The following is a 16,926-nucleotide window of genomic DNA, read 5'->3' as shown; positions in this document are numbered from 1 at the left end:
TCAACTTAAAGCTATGCTCTCTAGTCTTTGAAATGCCCACACTGGGAAAAGGTTCTGACTATCTACCCTTGTGTTCTCAATACAATTCTTAAGGGGACTTAGCTGTCAGAAGATACAAATGTTAGGCAATAGACAATAGGAGTAGGAGTAGGCCATTCGGCCCTTCGAGCCAGCGCCACCATTCAATGTGATCATGGCTGATCATTCTCAATCAGTATCCCGTTCCTGCCTTCTCCCCATACCCATGTTGGACCAGAAAGATCTATACCCCTTTAATGCGCAGATGTATTTTGTGCGAGCGGTGCTTAACCTGCCTCTGTGCTTTCTGTGTGTGTCCATGCCTTGCATTCGGACAACTGGAATGTAATGTAGCAAACCGCATGGTCACAGATTCAATTATTTTGGATAAAGTCACAATACAGGGCGGCCACAATGGTGCAACGGTAGAGTTGCTGCCTTACAGAGAATGCAGCGCCGGAGACCCGGGTTCGATCCCGACTACGGGTACTGTCTATGCGTACTGTCTGTACGTTCTCCCCGTGACCTGAGTGGGTTTTCTCCGAGATCTTCAGTTTCCTCCCACACTCCAAAGACGTACAGGTAAATTGACTTGGTAAATGTAAAAATTGTCCCTGGTGTGTGTAGGATAGTGTTAATATGCAGGGATTGCTGGTCGGCATGGACTCAGTGGGTCGAAGGGCCTGTTTCCGCGCTGTATCTCGAAACTAAACTAATCTAAACATGCAAGAATGTCTTGGCCTTTAATGTGAATGTTGAAGGTTTGCTTCTATAGCAGTACACCCCGCGTCAGTTTTGAATTCAGTGCCAGCATTTCAAACGTTTGCTGTATTCTAAAAATGGGTCGGTCTCTAGTGTTGGAATGGATACAGTGTCAGATCGCCGGTTTGTCACAGTCAGCAAGGAATCTCTTCCCGAGTTGACGTTGCAGCCAGGATAGGTGGTCACGCTGAGAGTGTCCCTAGTGCAGAGGGAACAGTTGGCTTTGGCTTGGGTACCTTGGGAGGAGAGTCAGAGTAAGAAATTAACCAAGACCAGATGCCGCCCTGTCCCATTGCAAGCCACCTGATTTACCGTCACAGAGTCTTTGAAGTATCATTGAGGTGCTTTGAGTATGAGTTTACTTTAGTTTAGAGATGCAGCATGGAAACAAGCCCTTCAGCCCACCGAGTCCACACTGCCTAGTGATCATTGTACACTAGCACTATCCTACACACACGGGACCATTTACAATTTTTACCAATGCCAATTAACTTACAAATCTGTACGTCTCTGGAGTGTGGGAGGAAACCGGAGCACCTGGGGAAACCCCTCGCGGCCACAGGGAGAATGTACAAACTCTGTACAGACAGCATCCGTAGTCAGGATTGAACCCGTGACTCTGGCATTGGAAGGCAGCAGCTCTACCACTGTGCCACCGTGCTTCATCCAACAAAGACACCATGTAACCGCAGTAGGGAGAAACAGGGATATGATTCACTAAGAGCGGGTGCAACTTCTGTAAATCAGATTTATCTGCCGGCTTAGTTTACACAGGCCTGTATTTAAAAACCAGTGATCTCAATAATTCAGATTGATTGGCAAGCAGGAAAAATACACATTTACAATGGTACAATGGAGTTGTATTTGTCGCATGTACCAAGGTAGAGTGCGATTCATTTTTGTGTACAAGTATCACTATACATAAGCACTTAGATAGGCATCTCAGATACAGTACAAGTATATAGCAGTAGAACACTGAGACAGTATACAGAGTCACCAGATTTGGCACCAATTTCAAGACCCCACACATCTTAGTTTAGTTTAGAGATACAGTGCGGAAACAGGCCCTTCGGCCCTCCAACGTCCCCGCCGACCATCTAGCACACTAACACTATCCTACACACCAGGGGCAATTTACAATTTTTACTGAAACCAATCAACAAATCTGTATGTCTTTGGAGTGTGGGAAGAAACGGAGCGCCTGGGGAAAACCCACGCGGTCACAGGGAGAACATACTAATTCCGTATGGACAGCACCCGTACTCAGGATCGAACCTGCGTCTCCGGTGCTGTAAGGTAGCAACTCTACCGCTGCGCCACCTTGCTGCCACACATATCTCCACATCGGCGTGTGCTGATTTAAATTGGGAACAAAAGATTTTGAAGCAGCTGTCAAGATTGTGAAATGTATTAAATGTAACAAACTGTCACCCATGAAAAATAGCAGGCAAAGTGTAATGTTCAGTGAAATGAAACTAGGTGCTTGGTTTTGATCGAATCCCATTTGAAGTATGTTTGAATTGATGATACTCTAGCAAGAATGAAAGTGGGTAAATGCGATTAGTGTAGGTGGGCAAAATAGTCAGCATAAATGTTCATAAGTTATAGGAGAATAATGCCATTTGGCCCATCAAATCTACTGCGCCATTCAGTCATGGCTGATCTATCTTTACCTCTCATCTCCATTCTTCTGCCTACTCTCCATAAATCCTGACACCCGTACTAATCAAGAATCTATCAATCTGCCTTAAAAATATCCATCGACGGCTTCCAGAGCAGCCTGTGGTAATGAATTCCACAGATTCACCACCCTCTGACTAAAGAAATTCCTCCTCATCTCCTTTCTAAAGGTACGTCCTTTTATTCTGAGGCTACGACCTCTGGTCCTCGACTCTCCCACAATGTGTTGGACTGAAGGGCCCATGTCTCTGCCGTGCAGACCTGTGACTATGACATTACGAAGGTCTTTGAGTTCAAACCATGGACAGTGTTTCCTGAAGCATTTCCATTTTGCTAATGCCTTACAAAAGGAATTTAACACTCCCAATGGGTCAATGGGTGTATTAATGTACGTTAATGTGATTCCAATCCAATTCCCATGCAGAGACTCCAGTTTTAACACCATTTATACTGGTTCATGGTGCTGATCCCTAAGTGCAACACAGAATAAATTAGGTCCTGTAAATAAGTTGTCATCAGAGAAGTCAGCATCTGCTCTCCACATGAAGCCTCCTTAGTGCAGAAAGGATATGAATTCGTTGTGCCACGGAAACTATGGTGTCTTTCAGTATAATAGCACGTAGTATTTTTCGTTTGCAGCTGAAGACAAGTCATGCTTTGAGATGTGGATCAAAGGGATTATATTCCTGTGAAGTCCCAAGACTAATAATTGGATTAGAGAAAATCTAAATTCATTTTTGTTTTGTGTGTCAGTGTGATTTTCGGCATGTTTTACACACATTTCTTAATGGGAAGTCTTATTAAGAGATTCAGTTTAGTTCAGTTTAGTTTATTGTCACATGTACCGAGGTACAGTGAAAAGCTTCTTTGTTGCGTGCTAACCAGTCAGTGGAAAGACAATACATGATTACAATCAAGCCATCCACAGTGTACAGATACATGATAAAGGGAATAACGTGTAATGCAAGATAATGTCCAGTAAAGTCCGATTAAAGATAATGAGGTAGATGGTAGCTCAGGACTGCTCCCTATATGGTGATAGGATGGGTCAGTAGCCTGATAGCAGCTGGGAAGAAACTGTCCCCGAATCTGGAGGTGTGCAGAAGTGTTTCACACTTCGCAGAGTGACGGGGGTGAGACTGGTCCTTGATTATGCTGGTGCCCTTGCTGAGGCAGTGTGAAGCGTAGATGGAGTCAATGGAAGGGGGGTTGGTTTTCGTGTGATGGTCTGGGCTGCATCCACAATTCTTTGTGATTTCTTGCACTCTTGTATGGAGCTGTTCCCAAACCATGCTGATTGGACTGAACACTTTGTGTGATCCACGTCACTCCTAATATCATCCTTGAGGTTTGTTTCACATATAAACCCATCATTGGTGTGTACAGTCCATATTATTTACCAAACAGAAAAAGTTGAGTGAAAAAACCTGGTCTACAGTTTGCGTTTTAACAGAGTTTAGTTTAGTTTAGAGATACCGTGTTGAAACAGGCCGTATGGCCCACCAAGGCCGCACCGACCAACGATCCCTGTACACTAACACTATCCTACGCATACTAGTGACAATTTACAGTTTTTACCCAAGCCAATTAACCTACAGACCTGTACGTCATTGGAGGAAACCCACGCAGGTCACGGGGAGAACGTACAAACTCCACACAGACTGCACCCGTAGTCATGATCGAACCCAGGTCTCTGTCGCTGAGGGGCAGCAGCTCTACCGCTGCGCCACCGTGCCGCCCAGCAAAGAGTTCGGCAGGAAGAATATCAGGCTTAAAATAGTGAAACCTGTGTGACTTTGTCCCCGTGACATTGTTTTCATGTGTTCATTTTGTGATCGGCATGTGGGAATTTTTTATTTTGATACAGCTCCATTGCTGGCAGCCACCAGTATTGATCAAGTTTTCTGTGCACTGATCAGGGCTGTTAGTAGACCCCTTGAACTGCCGCTGAATGTCATGGTCTCAGGACCACCCACAGACTTGCTGCATGAATCAACGGCACATGTGCTATCATCCAGCTACTGTGTCCCCTCTGCCTGTATTTTTCTACAAAATCCCCCCCCCCCACCCCTCCCATTTGACCTCATCTCCACAGTACTCAGAGGCTGCCACGGGGAAGTTAATCTAAATTTGCCAACCTATTTCTCATGGGCCAGCGTGTGAATGATTTTGCTTCTGCCTGTTTACTATGCAGAAGTCTGTGTAAAACTTGCCGGTCACGTTTTAACCAGACAAAGCAGGCAAGCCATGAAAACACTTTTTTAAAGCAAGGACGTCACAATATTGTAGCTTTTTAAGCGACTTAAAGCCATAGTGCCATAGAGTACAGAACCACGCCCTTGGCCCAACTTGTCCATTCCCATCTACGTCAGTCCCATAGGCAGATTGGCGCAGCGGTAGAGTTGCTGCCTTACAGTGCCAGAGATCTTGACTACGGGTGCTGTCTGTGTGGAGTTTGTACATTCTCCCCGTGACCTGTGTGGAATTTCTCCGGGTGCTCCGGTTTGAAGTCAAAATAATGGGAAGGATAAAGAGCAGCAACGAGTTAAGTGGGTTTAAAATCCTCTTTTATGTTTCAATGGTTCTTTAATTATCATGCGTACCAAGGTACAGTTTTTGCCTACAGATCAGTAAGAATATTACCATACATAAGTACAATTCCCGATTAAGTGCCGCATGTATAGAAACAGCCGACCGACTGAGCCCATTTGCAAGAGTCGGCAGGGTTTTGCCGCCATTTTCACAGCCCCAGCGGCGGCTGGCCATAAAGGCCTGTTGCAGCCGTCACCTCCGTCCGGATCGTCCCGTGAACCGTCGCCCCTCTCCTTGCCCGGCCTCCTTCAGCATTTGTGCTCCAGAGACGCCCCTGCAGCCGACCTTGAAGGTCCAGTTCTCCCCACTGGACCAGCGTCTCTGGGCAGCAACTCTACCGCTGCACCACCGTGCCGCCTCTCATTTCTTTCCTACAATCTTTGAGGGATTTTTTTAAAAAAAGGAGTTGTAGGAGGACCAGGTGGATCAGGGCCAGAGAAGCAACTTGAATCAGTAGAGGACATTTATCATAATAATGCATCTCTAGCAATGTCAAACAAAATTTGACACCAAAGCAAATAAAGAGATACAGGTGTTAAAAAGGAACTGCAGATGCTGGTTTCTGCTGATGATAGATAGACACAAAGTGCTGGAGTAACTGCGAGTCAGGCAATATCTCTGGACAAAAAGGATGGGTGATATTTCGGATTGGCACCCTTCTTCAGATTCAAAACGGTCCCAGAGAGAATGTACAAACTCTGTACGGACAGCACCCGTCGTCAGAATCGTACCAGACTACCGCTGTGCTGCCCAGATCCTCCAGTACACTGTTTTGCTGCAGTTATGTCTATCATTTGGACTCAGATCTCGACCTGTCACATCTTTTGAAATCAATAGGTGTCTTTGAACAATCTTCTCCAATTTTGCCAATGGCTTCTGTTATTAAATCTGACAGCACATCTGTTTTGAGGAAGAGAGTTCAAAAGACTCAATCCTCTGGTGGGGGAAATAATTGACTTAATCTCTCACTTACAGTTAACCCTTTATTTTAATGCCGTGCTTCTCCAGCTCTAGATTCTATAGGAAGGTTTTAGGGGGCTAAGGGCCACTAGACAATAGACAACAGGCGCAGGAGTAGGCCATTCGGCCCTTCGAGCCAGCACCACCATTCAATGTGATCATGGCTGATCACTATCAATCAGTACCCCGTTCCTGCCTTCTCCCCATACCCCCTGATTCAGCTATCCTTAAGAGCTCTATCTAGCTCTCTCTTGAATGCATTCAGAGAATTGGCCTCCACTGCCTTCTGACGCAGAGAATTCCACAGATTTACAACTCTCTGACTGAAAAGGTTTTTCCTCATCTCCGTTCTAAATGGCCTACCCCTTATTCTTAAACTGTGGCCCCTGGTTCTGGACTCCCCCAACATTGGGAACATGTCTCCTGCCTCTAACGTGTCCAACCCCTTAATAATCTTATATGTTTCGATAAGATCCCCTCTCATCCTTCTAAATTCCAGTGTATACAAGCCTAGTTGCTCCAGTCTTTCAACATATGACAGTCCCGCCATTCCGGGAATTAACCTAGTAAACCTACGCTGCATGCCCTCAATAGCAAGAATATCCTTCCTCAAATTTGGAGACCAAAACTGCACACAGTACTCCAGGTGCGGTCTCACTAGGGCCCTGTACAACTGCAGAAGGACCTCTTTGCTCCTAAACTCAACTCCTCTTGTTATGAAGGCCAACATTCCATTGGCTTTCTTCACTGCCTGCTGTACCTGCATGCTTCCTTTCAGTGACTGATGCACTTGGACACCCAGATCTCGTTGTACGTCCCCTTTTCCTAACGACACCATTCAGATAATAATCAGCCTTCCTATTCTTAGCACCAAAGTGGATAACCTCACACTTATCCACATTAAACTGCATCTGCCATGCATCCGCCCACTCACACAACCTGTCCAAGTCACCCTGCAACCTCATAGCATCTTCCTCACAGTTCACACTATCACCCAGCTTTGTATCATCGGCAAATTTGCTAATGGTACTTTTAATCCCTTCATCCAAGTCATTAATGTATATTGTAAATAGCTGCGGTCCCAGCACCGAGCCTTGCAGTACCCCACTGGTCACTGCCTGCCATTCTGAAAGGGACCCATTTATCCCCACTCTTTGCTTTCTGTCTGTCAACCAACTTTCTATCCTTGTCAGTACCCTACCCCCAATACCATGTGCTCTAATTTTGCCCACTAATCTCCTATATGGGACCTTGTCGAAGGCTTTCTGAAAGTCGAGGTACACCACATCCACCGGCTCTCCCCTGTCAATTTTCCTAATTACATCCTCAAAAAATTCCAAAAGGTTAGTCAAGCATGATTTCCCCTTCGTAAATCCATGATGACTCAGAACGATCCTGTTACTACTATCCAAATGCTCTGCAATTTCGTCTTTTATAATTGACTCCAGCATCTTCCCCACCACTGATGTCAGACTAACTGGTCTATAATTTCCCGTTTTCTTTCTCCCTCCTTTCTTAAAAAGTGGGATAATATTAGCTACCCTCCAATCCACAGGAATTGATCCTGAATCTATAGAACATGGAAAATGATTACCAATGCATCCACAATTTCTAGAGCCACCTCCTTAAGTACCCGAGATGCAGACCATCAGGCCCTGGGGATTGTAGTGTAAGAAAATAACTGCAGATGCTGGTACAAATCGAAGGTAATTATTTCACAAAATGCTGGAGTAACTCAGCAGGTCAGGCAGCATCTCAGGAGAGAGGAATGGGTGATGTTTCGGGTCGAGACCCTTCTTCAGGCCCTGGGGATTTATCAACCTTCAGTCCCATCAGTCTACCCAAACACCATTTGCTGCCTAATGTGGATTTCCTTCAGTTCCTCTGTCACCCTAGGATCTCTGGCCACTAGAACATCTGGGAGATTGTTTGTATCTTCCTTAGATCCAAAGTACATCTGGGAGATTGTTTGTATCTTCCTTAGATCCAAAGTACATCTGGGAGATTGTTTGTATCTTCCTTAGATCCAAAGTACCGGTTCAACTCATCTGCCATTTCCTTGTTCCCCATAATAAATTCCCCTGCTTCTGTCTTCAAGGGACCCACATTTGCCTTGACTATTTGTTTCCTCTTCACATACCTAAAAAAGCTTTTACTATCCTCCTTTATGTTATTGGTTAGCTTACCCTCGTACCTCATCTTTTCTCCCCGTATTGCCTTTTTTGTTATCTTCTGTTGCTCTTTAAAAGATTCCCAATCATCTGGTTTCCCACTCTTCTTTGCTATGTTATACTTCTTCTCTTTTATTTTTATGTTATCCTTGACTTCCCTTGTCAGCCACGTGTGCCTCTTACTCCCCTTAGAATCTTTCCTCCTCTTTGGGATAACGCAGGCTAAACGGACTAGGATATGTTCTGATGTCCTCAGAATTCATTCCCCAAATCTTAAGCATTTGAACAGGGCCTACATTGTTCGTGCTTATGGGCTACGTGCATAAAACCTCGTCCTCGGCAGTGACGGCATTGCTGTACAATTCAACAACACTTCTTTATGTAAAGCTACCTGTTCCAATTCAAAGCAGACCCACGTTCAATATTAACCTGGTTTAGAGGCTTAGCGTCGTGGAGCAGTACAGCACAGTTGGCTCACCTCGTCTACACCGACCAGGTCAGGACCCTTCTGCTGACTGAAGACGCTGTCCCTATCTGAAACGTCACCCGTCCATTTTCTCCAGAGACGCTGCCTAATCCACCAAGTTATTCCAGCACTTTGTGTCTATCAACAGCACCAAGTATCGTCTGAAGAAGGGTCCCGACCCGAGACGTCACTTATCCACGTTCCCCAGAGATGCTGCCAGACCTGCTCAGATACTCCAGCACTTTGTGCCTTATTCTGAATCTAGGGTAACACTTTCCTCCTCTACATTTCATGGAATCATAAACTTGGAATTTTATTTTAGGATTATGCAACTGAGAATCAAATTTACAATGAAGCACTCCCGACTCCTTTTGAAGCGTTGCAGTAGAACTTGTTCCATGTTGTTCAGAGGCAGCCACCAACATCATTTCTCAGAATATCCCATCAAATTATCAGCACTTGAATGAATGGCTCAGTTGAATAATCGGTCAATACCACTGTAGAATGTAATGTGGTTCAAAATGAAAAAGAACTGCAGATGCTGGAAATCTGAACGATGCAAGTGTTTAAAGCTTCACATTTGAAATGGAGAAAGTGAGTGTAGTTGAAGTTGGGCGGCACAGTGGCGCAGCAGTTGAGTTGCAGTTGAAGGAGGATTTGTTCATTTCACATGAGTGACCCTGAGCATTCGTTACCTGCCCCTGTGATTCTCCATGAAACCTCCACTCTGACCTATGGCTTTTACCCTCCCACACCGTTACAATGACGTTTGGGGCCTGATCCTTCGTATCGGCACAATTGCAGCTTCTGGAGGCAATACTGAGTCCTCCAACTTTAAGTGACTCACTCTTTCATTCTGTCTACATCAAACCTGTAAGGTTTTTTGTCTGTCTTCGTTTTGGGATCAGGTTTTCTCTTTCTACTAGCATAGTCTGCTGGACATGTCCCAACAGCCTTGCTATCGACATTACATAGCTCAGACAAAAGAGCATAATGGGCCAGACCATCACACAAACCAACTTCCCTTCCATCCTCACGCTGTCTCGGCAAGGACGAGCCGCATCTCGGTCACTTCCTCTTCTCCCCGCTCCCATCAGGCAAGAGGTATAGAAGTGTGAAAACGCACACCTCCAGATTCAGGGACAGTTTCTTCCAAGCTGTTATCAGGCAACTGAACCATCCTACCAACAGCTAGAGAACAGTCCTGAGCTACTATCTACCTCATTGGGGACCCACGGACTATCTTTAATTGGATTTTACTGGAATTATCTTGCACTAAATGCTATTCACATGAATCCGTTTATCATGTATCTGCACACTGTGGATGGCTCGATTGTAACCATGTGTAGTCTTTCTGCTGACTGGTCAACACGCAACAAAAACTTTTCACTGTACCTCGGAACAGATGACAATAAACTAAACTAAACTAAACTAAAGCCACTTGGTCTCACCCTCTCAGCGGTATTCCCTTTATTCTGTCCATCCTTGCACAATCTACCCTGCTACTGAAATCTAACTTGTTTTCTCCTTGCCCAGTTTCAATGGAGGGCCAATGACCTGAAATGTTAACCCTTGCCTCAGGTTCTGCCTAAATTGCTAAGTAGCTCCGCCATTTTCTGTTTTTATTAAGCATACTTTATTCATCTCATTGCTGTTGGTGGAAACTCGTGTACAAATTGTACCCATCACGTTGTCTGGATGTCGCCAATTACTAAACTAAGAAGCGCGTAAAATCCTCTTAAAGGGAATTTCGTGAACTATAATTTTTCATGAAAAATTACAGCACGTTCTTGACCAGCCAGGGAAGTGGGCGGAGGAGTGGCTAAAGGTGTTTAATGCAGATAGGTGCGATGTGCTGCATTTTGGGAAGTCAGACCAGGGCAGGACTTTCACAGCAAATGGCAGGCCTTGGGGAATATTGTAAAGTAGAGAGATCTAGGAGTACAAGGTAGACACAAAATGCTGGAGGAACTCAGTGAGTCAAGCAGCATCTCTGGAGAGCAGGAATGGGTGACGTTTCGGGTCGAGACCCTTCTTCAGATCGAGGAGTACAAGTACATAGTTTGTTGGAAGTCGTTCCACGGGTAGATAAGGTCAAGAAAGCTTTTGGTACATTGGCCTTCATCAGTCAGGCTATTGAGTATAGAAGTTGGACATCATGTTACAGTTGTACAAACCTGAGCCAATATGCAGATGGATGACTTAAAGCAGAACTGGTCAATTTTGATACAGAGAAAACAACTTAGCTTATGTCATTAAGCTGGAAAGGGTTCAGAGAAAATTTACGAGTATGTTGCCAGAACTCGAGGCCCTGAATTACAGGGAGAGGTTGAGCAGGCTGGGACACTAATGTTTGGAGCGCAGGAGGATGGAGCGTGATCTTGTAGAGGTGTACATCATGAGAGGAATATATAAGGTAGACACACAATCTCTTGCCCAGGGTAGGGGAATCGAGAACAAGAGGACATAGGTTTAATGTGAGGGGGGGGGAAGATTTAATAGGAACCTGAGGGATAACCATTTTGCATAAAGGATGGTGGGTATATAGAATGAACTGCCAGAGGAGGTAGTTGAAGCAGGTACCATCGTTAAGTTTAAGAGACATTTGGACAGGAACATGGATAGGACAGGTTTAGAAGGTTATGGGTCAAGCACGGTCAGGTGGGACTAGTGTAGATGGACATGTTGGCTGGCGTGGGCTAGTTGGGCCGAAAACCCTCTGTCCATGCTGTATGACTCTATGACTCTAATAAGAGATAGATATACATGGATGAATACTTGTACGTCGAACTGCCAGTGCGATGGGCAAGATGACAGGATGCTAATTTAAGACCATGATGACACGAAAGGTTCCTGCCCCCAGTGATGCTGTTGGATGGGACAACCACAGTTCAGGCCAGCTGCTGAGCCCACAGGGTTGCAGAAGAAGCTCGAGGCCAGGCCATTTTAGGCAGTGACAATATAACCTTGGCATGGGTCTGGTGGGGGTGTGGTGAAGACAGATAGGTCATCTGTGTCCCATTGGCTTGGCCCACGGATGGTGACTGAAGGGAGAAAATAATGACCTTCAAAAATAAAATGCGACGGTCCATTTGCATGTGCCTTGTCAGGACATCATAAAGTGGGGCATGACCATGTTCAGGCAGGTGAGAAGTCCTTGCCAGGAGAGTGGTGGCACGGTAGCGCAGCTGTAGAATTGCTGCCTCACAGCGCCAGAGACCGAGGTTCGATCCTGACTACGGGTGCCTGTCTGTATGGAGTTTGTATGTTCTCCCTGTGACTGCGTGGGTTTTCCCAGGGTTCTCCGGTTTCCTCCCACACTCCAACGATGTACAGGTTTGTAGGTTAATTGGCTTCTGTAAATTGTAAATTGTCCCTAGTGTGCAGGATAGTGGTTGTGTATGGGGTGATCGCTGGTGGTGCGGACTTGATGGGCCGAATGGCCTGTTTCCGCTTTGTGTCTCTAAACTAAACTAAACAGTACTCTTTCCTGTGGTTATCTTTGAACGTTATTTAATTAGATCTAAAGCTCTCTTCTTCCATACTGCAGAGGCTGCCAGCCGGTTTATATATGCATCTGTACTAAGTACTTAGAGATATAGTGTGAAAACAGGCCCTTCGGCCCACCAATTCCATGCCAACCTTCGATCACCAGCACACTCGTTCTATGTTATCCCACTTTCTCATCTACTCGCTATACACCAGGGGCAATTTACAGAGGCTAATTAACCTACAAACCCGCACTTCTTTGGGAAGTGGTAGGAAACGGAAGCACCCGGAGGGAACCCATGCAGTCACAAGAAGAGCGTGCAAACTCCACACTGACAGCACCCGAGGTCAGGATCAAACCCGGGTCTCTGGCGCTGTGAGTCAGCAGCTCACCCAGCTGCACCACTGTGGTGCCCCACTGTCTCTACAACTGTGTCTCTGTACTGTCCTGACAGGACACATGAATCAACTGTTATTTCACAAGTTATTGATGGTCAAAGGTAGCGGGCTGCAACCCAACATCCTGCAAGATTCTGCAGGTAAATTAGGGGCAAGGAAAGATGCCAGGTCTCGCTTGCAAGGCAGACCACTAAAGAGGATATAAAATATTTCTTATCTGGTTGCGTCAATGGCGAGGACCCACGGGTTCACGGAGAGAAGCCAGAGGCTGTTTACCCCCACGAGCTGATCCTCGTACTTTTAAGCCATGCCTACATGCTTGGCTAATGTGTGTGTCTGTGTTTGTGTGTCTGTAAGAGGAATGGGCAGGGATTCAAATCTGCACCAACGCCCACCAACGTCATCAGGTACAGTGCAGTCCTCTTTGGGTAATTGCATTAGCTAGTCAGCTGGTTAGCTGGAAGAGGAAGGGATTGACATCAGTCTAATGGTTCTTCGTAGAATTGCTTCAGAAACATTACCCCTTCATTTATGAACACTCTTCCTTTTCCTTCTCAGACTAATTTCAGATAACTCCTGCGATATGCATTATACACAAGGGTACCTTACTATTTACTGTTATTATTGGTTGACCTTGGACTTTAGAGATACAGCGTGGAAACAGGCCCTTCGGCCCACTGAGTTCGTGCTGACCAGCGATCACCTCGTACACTAGCACTATCCTACACGTTAAAGACAATTTACAATTTACAGAAGATAGACACAAAAAGCTGGATTCACTCAACGGGCCAGGCAGCATCTCTGGAGAGGAGGAATGGGTGACGTTTCAGGTCGAGACCCTTCTTTAGACGAAGACAATTAACCTACAAACCTGTAAATCGTTGGACTGTGGGAGGAAACCGGAGATCCTGGAGAAAACACACAGGGTTACAGGGAGAACAGACAAACTCCATACGGACAGCACCCATAGCCAGGATCAAACCTGAGTCTCTGGCGTTGTCAGGCAGCAACTCTACTGTTGCATTACTGTGCTGCCCTTTTAAACATTTTTACACACCAGGGAATTTTTTTAACCGTTTGAATTGAAAGATACAACATGGAAAAAGACCCTTCGGCCCACTGAGTCCATGCCAATCATCAATCACCCGTTCACACTAGCTCTATGTTATCCCACTTTCCCGTACACTCCCAACACACCAGGGGCAATTTACAGAGGCCAATCGATCTTCAAATGCACTTGTCTTTAGAATGTGAAGGAAACTGGTGCACCCAGAGGAAACCCACACGGTCACAGGGAGAATGTAGAAAGTCCACACAGACGGCATCTGAGGTCAGGATTGAACCTGGGTCTCTGGTGCTTTGAGGGAGCGGCTATACTAGCTGCATCACTGTGCCGCCTCTTACAGCTGTGCAGTGATAGTGAGCTACATTCATGAATGACCACATTTCCCTGGTGAAGGTACTGTCTCTGCTGTTGGGGAAGGTGTTCAAGGATTTAAATCCAGTGATGATGAAGGACTGATATACAGTATACATTTCAATATCAAATTCGGGCTCCACGGTGGCGCAGCGGTAGAGTTGCTGCCTTACAGCACCAGGGTTCGATCCTGACCACGGGCGCTGTCTGTACGGAGTTTGGACGTTCTCTCCGTGACCGCGTGGGTTTTCTCAAAATGCTCCGAAGACATACACTTTTGTAGGTTAATTGGCTTTGGTAAAAATTGTCACCAGTGTGTAGGATGGTGCTAGCGTACAAGGTGGTCGTTGGTCGGCGTGAAACCGGTGGGCCGAAGGGCCGTTTCTCTAAAGTCTACAGTAAAGTAAATCAGGATGGTGTACAACACAGAGGAACACCTCCAGGTGGTGGTGTGTCAAATCACTTGCCACTTTTGGCCTGGATAGCGATTAAGATCACTGTTTTTTTAGGAGGTGCTGTTAGAGTGGATTTGTCTGTGGTACGGCCCTTTTAATTTGGGCACCAGTCACCAGATATTTATGAGGGGAATTTTGCAGGGTTGACTGGGCTAGGATCAACTTTGCCATGTCCAGGTTTAGAGCCAAGGTTGATTTTCGGCGGTCTGTCCAGTTTTATTCCTTTGTTTCTTTGAGAATGTTGTGGCACTGGTACAATGAGTGAGTTGCCAGGGTATTTCAGACTTATGTGCCAATCTCATCCTGTGGTTCTGGAATTACATTTAGACCGGACAGGTTAGGGATGAAAAATGTTCTCCCTGGAAGAACATTATTGAATTCGATGGGTTTTTATGAAAATTGGGTTATTTGTTTGTGGTCATTATTACTGACTAGTTGTCTCTTTTTCAAATTTTGCAATATTAACCTGTAATTAAATTTGTGCAGAAAAGGGCAGAGAAAAGGCAGATGGAGTTTATCCCAGGCAAGTGAAAGATGTTGCACATTGGGGGGTTGAATGTAATGGGAGACTGCAGTTGATGGCAAGATCCTTAACAGCATTGGTGTGCGGATGGATCATGGAGTCCACGTTCATAGCTCACTAAAGGTGGCATCACAAGTACATAGGGTGTTAATGAAGGCGTATGGTATGCCATCATTGCTAGGGGCATTGGATATAAGAGTCAGGAAGTGCTGATGCAGCTCCATAGAACTTTGGTTAGACTGCATTTGGAGTATTGCATGCAATTCTGGTCGCCCCATTACAGGAAAGCCAAGGAAGCTTTGGAGAGAGCACAGACGACGTTTACCAGAGTACTGTCTGGATTAGAGGGAGTCAGCCACAGGTTGAATAGACAATGATTGTTTTCTCTGGAAGGTCAGAGATGGGGGTGGGGGGGAACTTGATAAAATTATATTAAATTATGAGAGTCATAGATAGGGTAGGCAGCTAGAACTTTTTACCCAGGGAGGAAATGGTCAACACTGGGGAGCACAGCTATATGGTGGGAGGGGGCAAGTTTAATGGAGATGTGTGGGCCGAGTATTTTATACAGAGGGTAGTGGGGGCCTGGAATGCATGTGTGTAGCTGCTTGTTTACACCGAAGATAGACACAAAGTGCTCGAGTAACTCAGCGGGTCAGGCCCCATCTCTGGAGAAAAAGGATGGGAGACTTTTCAGATCGGGACCCTTCTTCAGACTGAAAGTAGAGGGGAGGGAACTGAAGGTAAGGAAAGGCCAGAACCCCTGCAATGCATTGCCATGGGTGAGGTGGAGGCAGGTACAATAGTGGCATTTAAGAGGCTTTTAGATAGGCACATGAAAGTGCACGGGATAGAGGGATGTGGATGCTATACAGGCAGATGGGATCAATTTAAATTGGCATCATGTTCGGTGCAAATATTCCCGTGCTGTACTGTTCTCTGTTCCATGTCATTGTTGCCATGGTGGGATTTGAACTCGGGTCTCTGGATTACTAGTTCAGTAATTTACCTCTGTATCACTGCCAAGTGTAATTACATCATATGGACATCTTTGTGTTTCGATAATAGAAGAAGGCCAGAAACAGAAGCCGGAATACACCATATGTCACTCTGACTCCTAGCTGATCGTGCATCTGGTGTACTTTCTCATGGAGTCTTAGAGCTACACAGCATAGAAACAGGCCCTTTGACCCAACTTGTCTATGCCCACCAAGTTGACATTCTGAGCTGGTCCCATTTGCTTGCATTTGGCCCATATCCCTCTAAGTCCTTTTTATCCATACACCAGTCCAAATGTCTTTTGAAAGCTGGAATCATCTAATTTCACTGTCCCTTGAGCACCCAAACATCTGTCTCTCGCATCCCTAAGTATTCTCAATGGTTGAGCATCTCTGACCAGATATACACCAATTACGCTTAGAGCCTCTGCTGCCCATTGATAGTTGCTCCAAGATTAAGCAGACAGGCATGTCAGTGATACATCTGCATTACTGAATGTTGCCCTGCTTTCTGAACACCACTGTGGCTAAGGTGCATTTGGGACTCGGACTCGAGAGTAATACAGTGCCCAAGTTACTGACCTGAAACAATGAATGAATTAGGGCAACAGAAGAGATGAGTTATATAAAGCATATGTTAAATACTGAGCCGGTTAGAAAGTAAATGTACACTTTTTCAACTACTTTGAAACTTGCTTCTGTGATTTGGATTTAAGACATCTTTGCAATCCAGGGCTAATCAAAATATTTGCCAGATCAAAGGAATCGGAGACGAACTTCCAATTTTGAAATATCTGGTTGTATTTGACAGGTGGGAGAATAGAATATTTATGTATTACCATATAATAAATGCTAACTTCTCCAATGCAGAGATAGTTCTGACTAGCTCAAATGTCAGCTTACCATAGTGGTAAGGAGCATATTTATATAGGATCTAGGTGCAAGAAATAATCAAATGAGCTACTGCTGCACACGAGCATGAAATCTTTTCCAGTG

General features: G+C 45.4%; 1 protein-coding gene across 2 annotated transcripts in view; it reads left to right on the top strand.

Moving 5' to 3' along the window:
• LOC144601768 (sodium-coupled neutral amino acid transporter 3-like) overlaps window positions 1-16,926 on the top strand; it is a 155,696-nt gene that overhangs the window by 79,489 nt on the left and 59,281 nt on the right. The window lies entirely within an intron of this gene.

This window comes from Rhinoraja longicauda, chromosome 17, assembly GCF_053455715.1.
Source record: "Rhinoraja longicauda isolate Sanriku21f chromosome 17, sRhiLon1.1, whole genome shotgun sequence".
NCBI classification, from domain to species: domain Eukaryota; kingdom Metazoa; phylum Chordata; class Chondrichthyes; order Rajiformes; family Arhynchobatidae; genus Rhinoraja; species Rhinoraja longicauda.
Note: the sequence above shows the minus strand (reverse complement) of the source record. Positions and strands in the feature narration are given on the sequence as shown.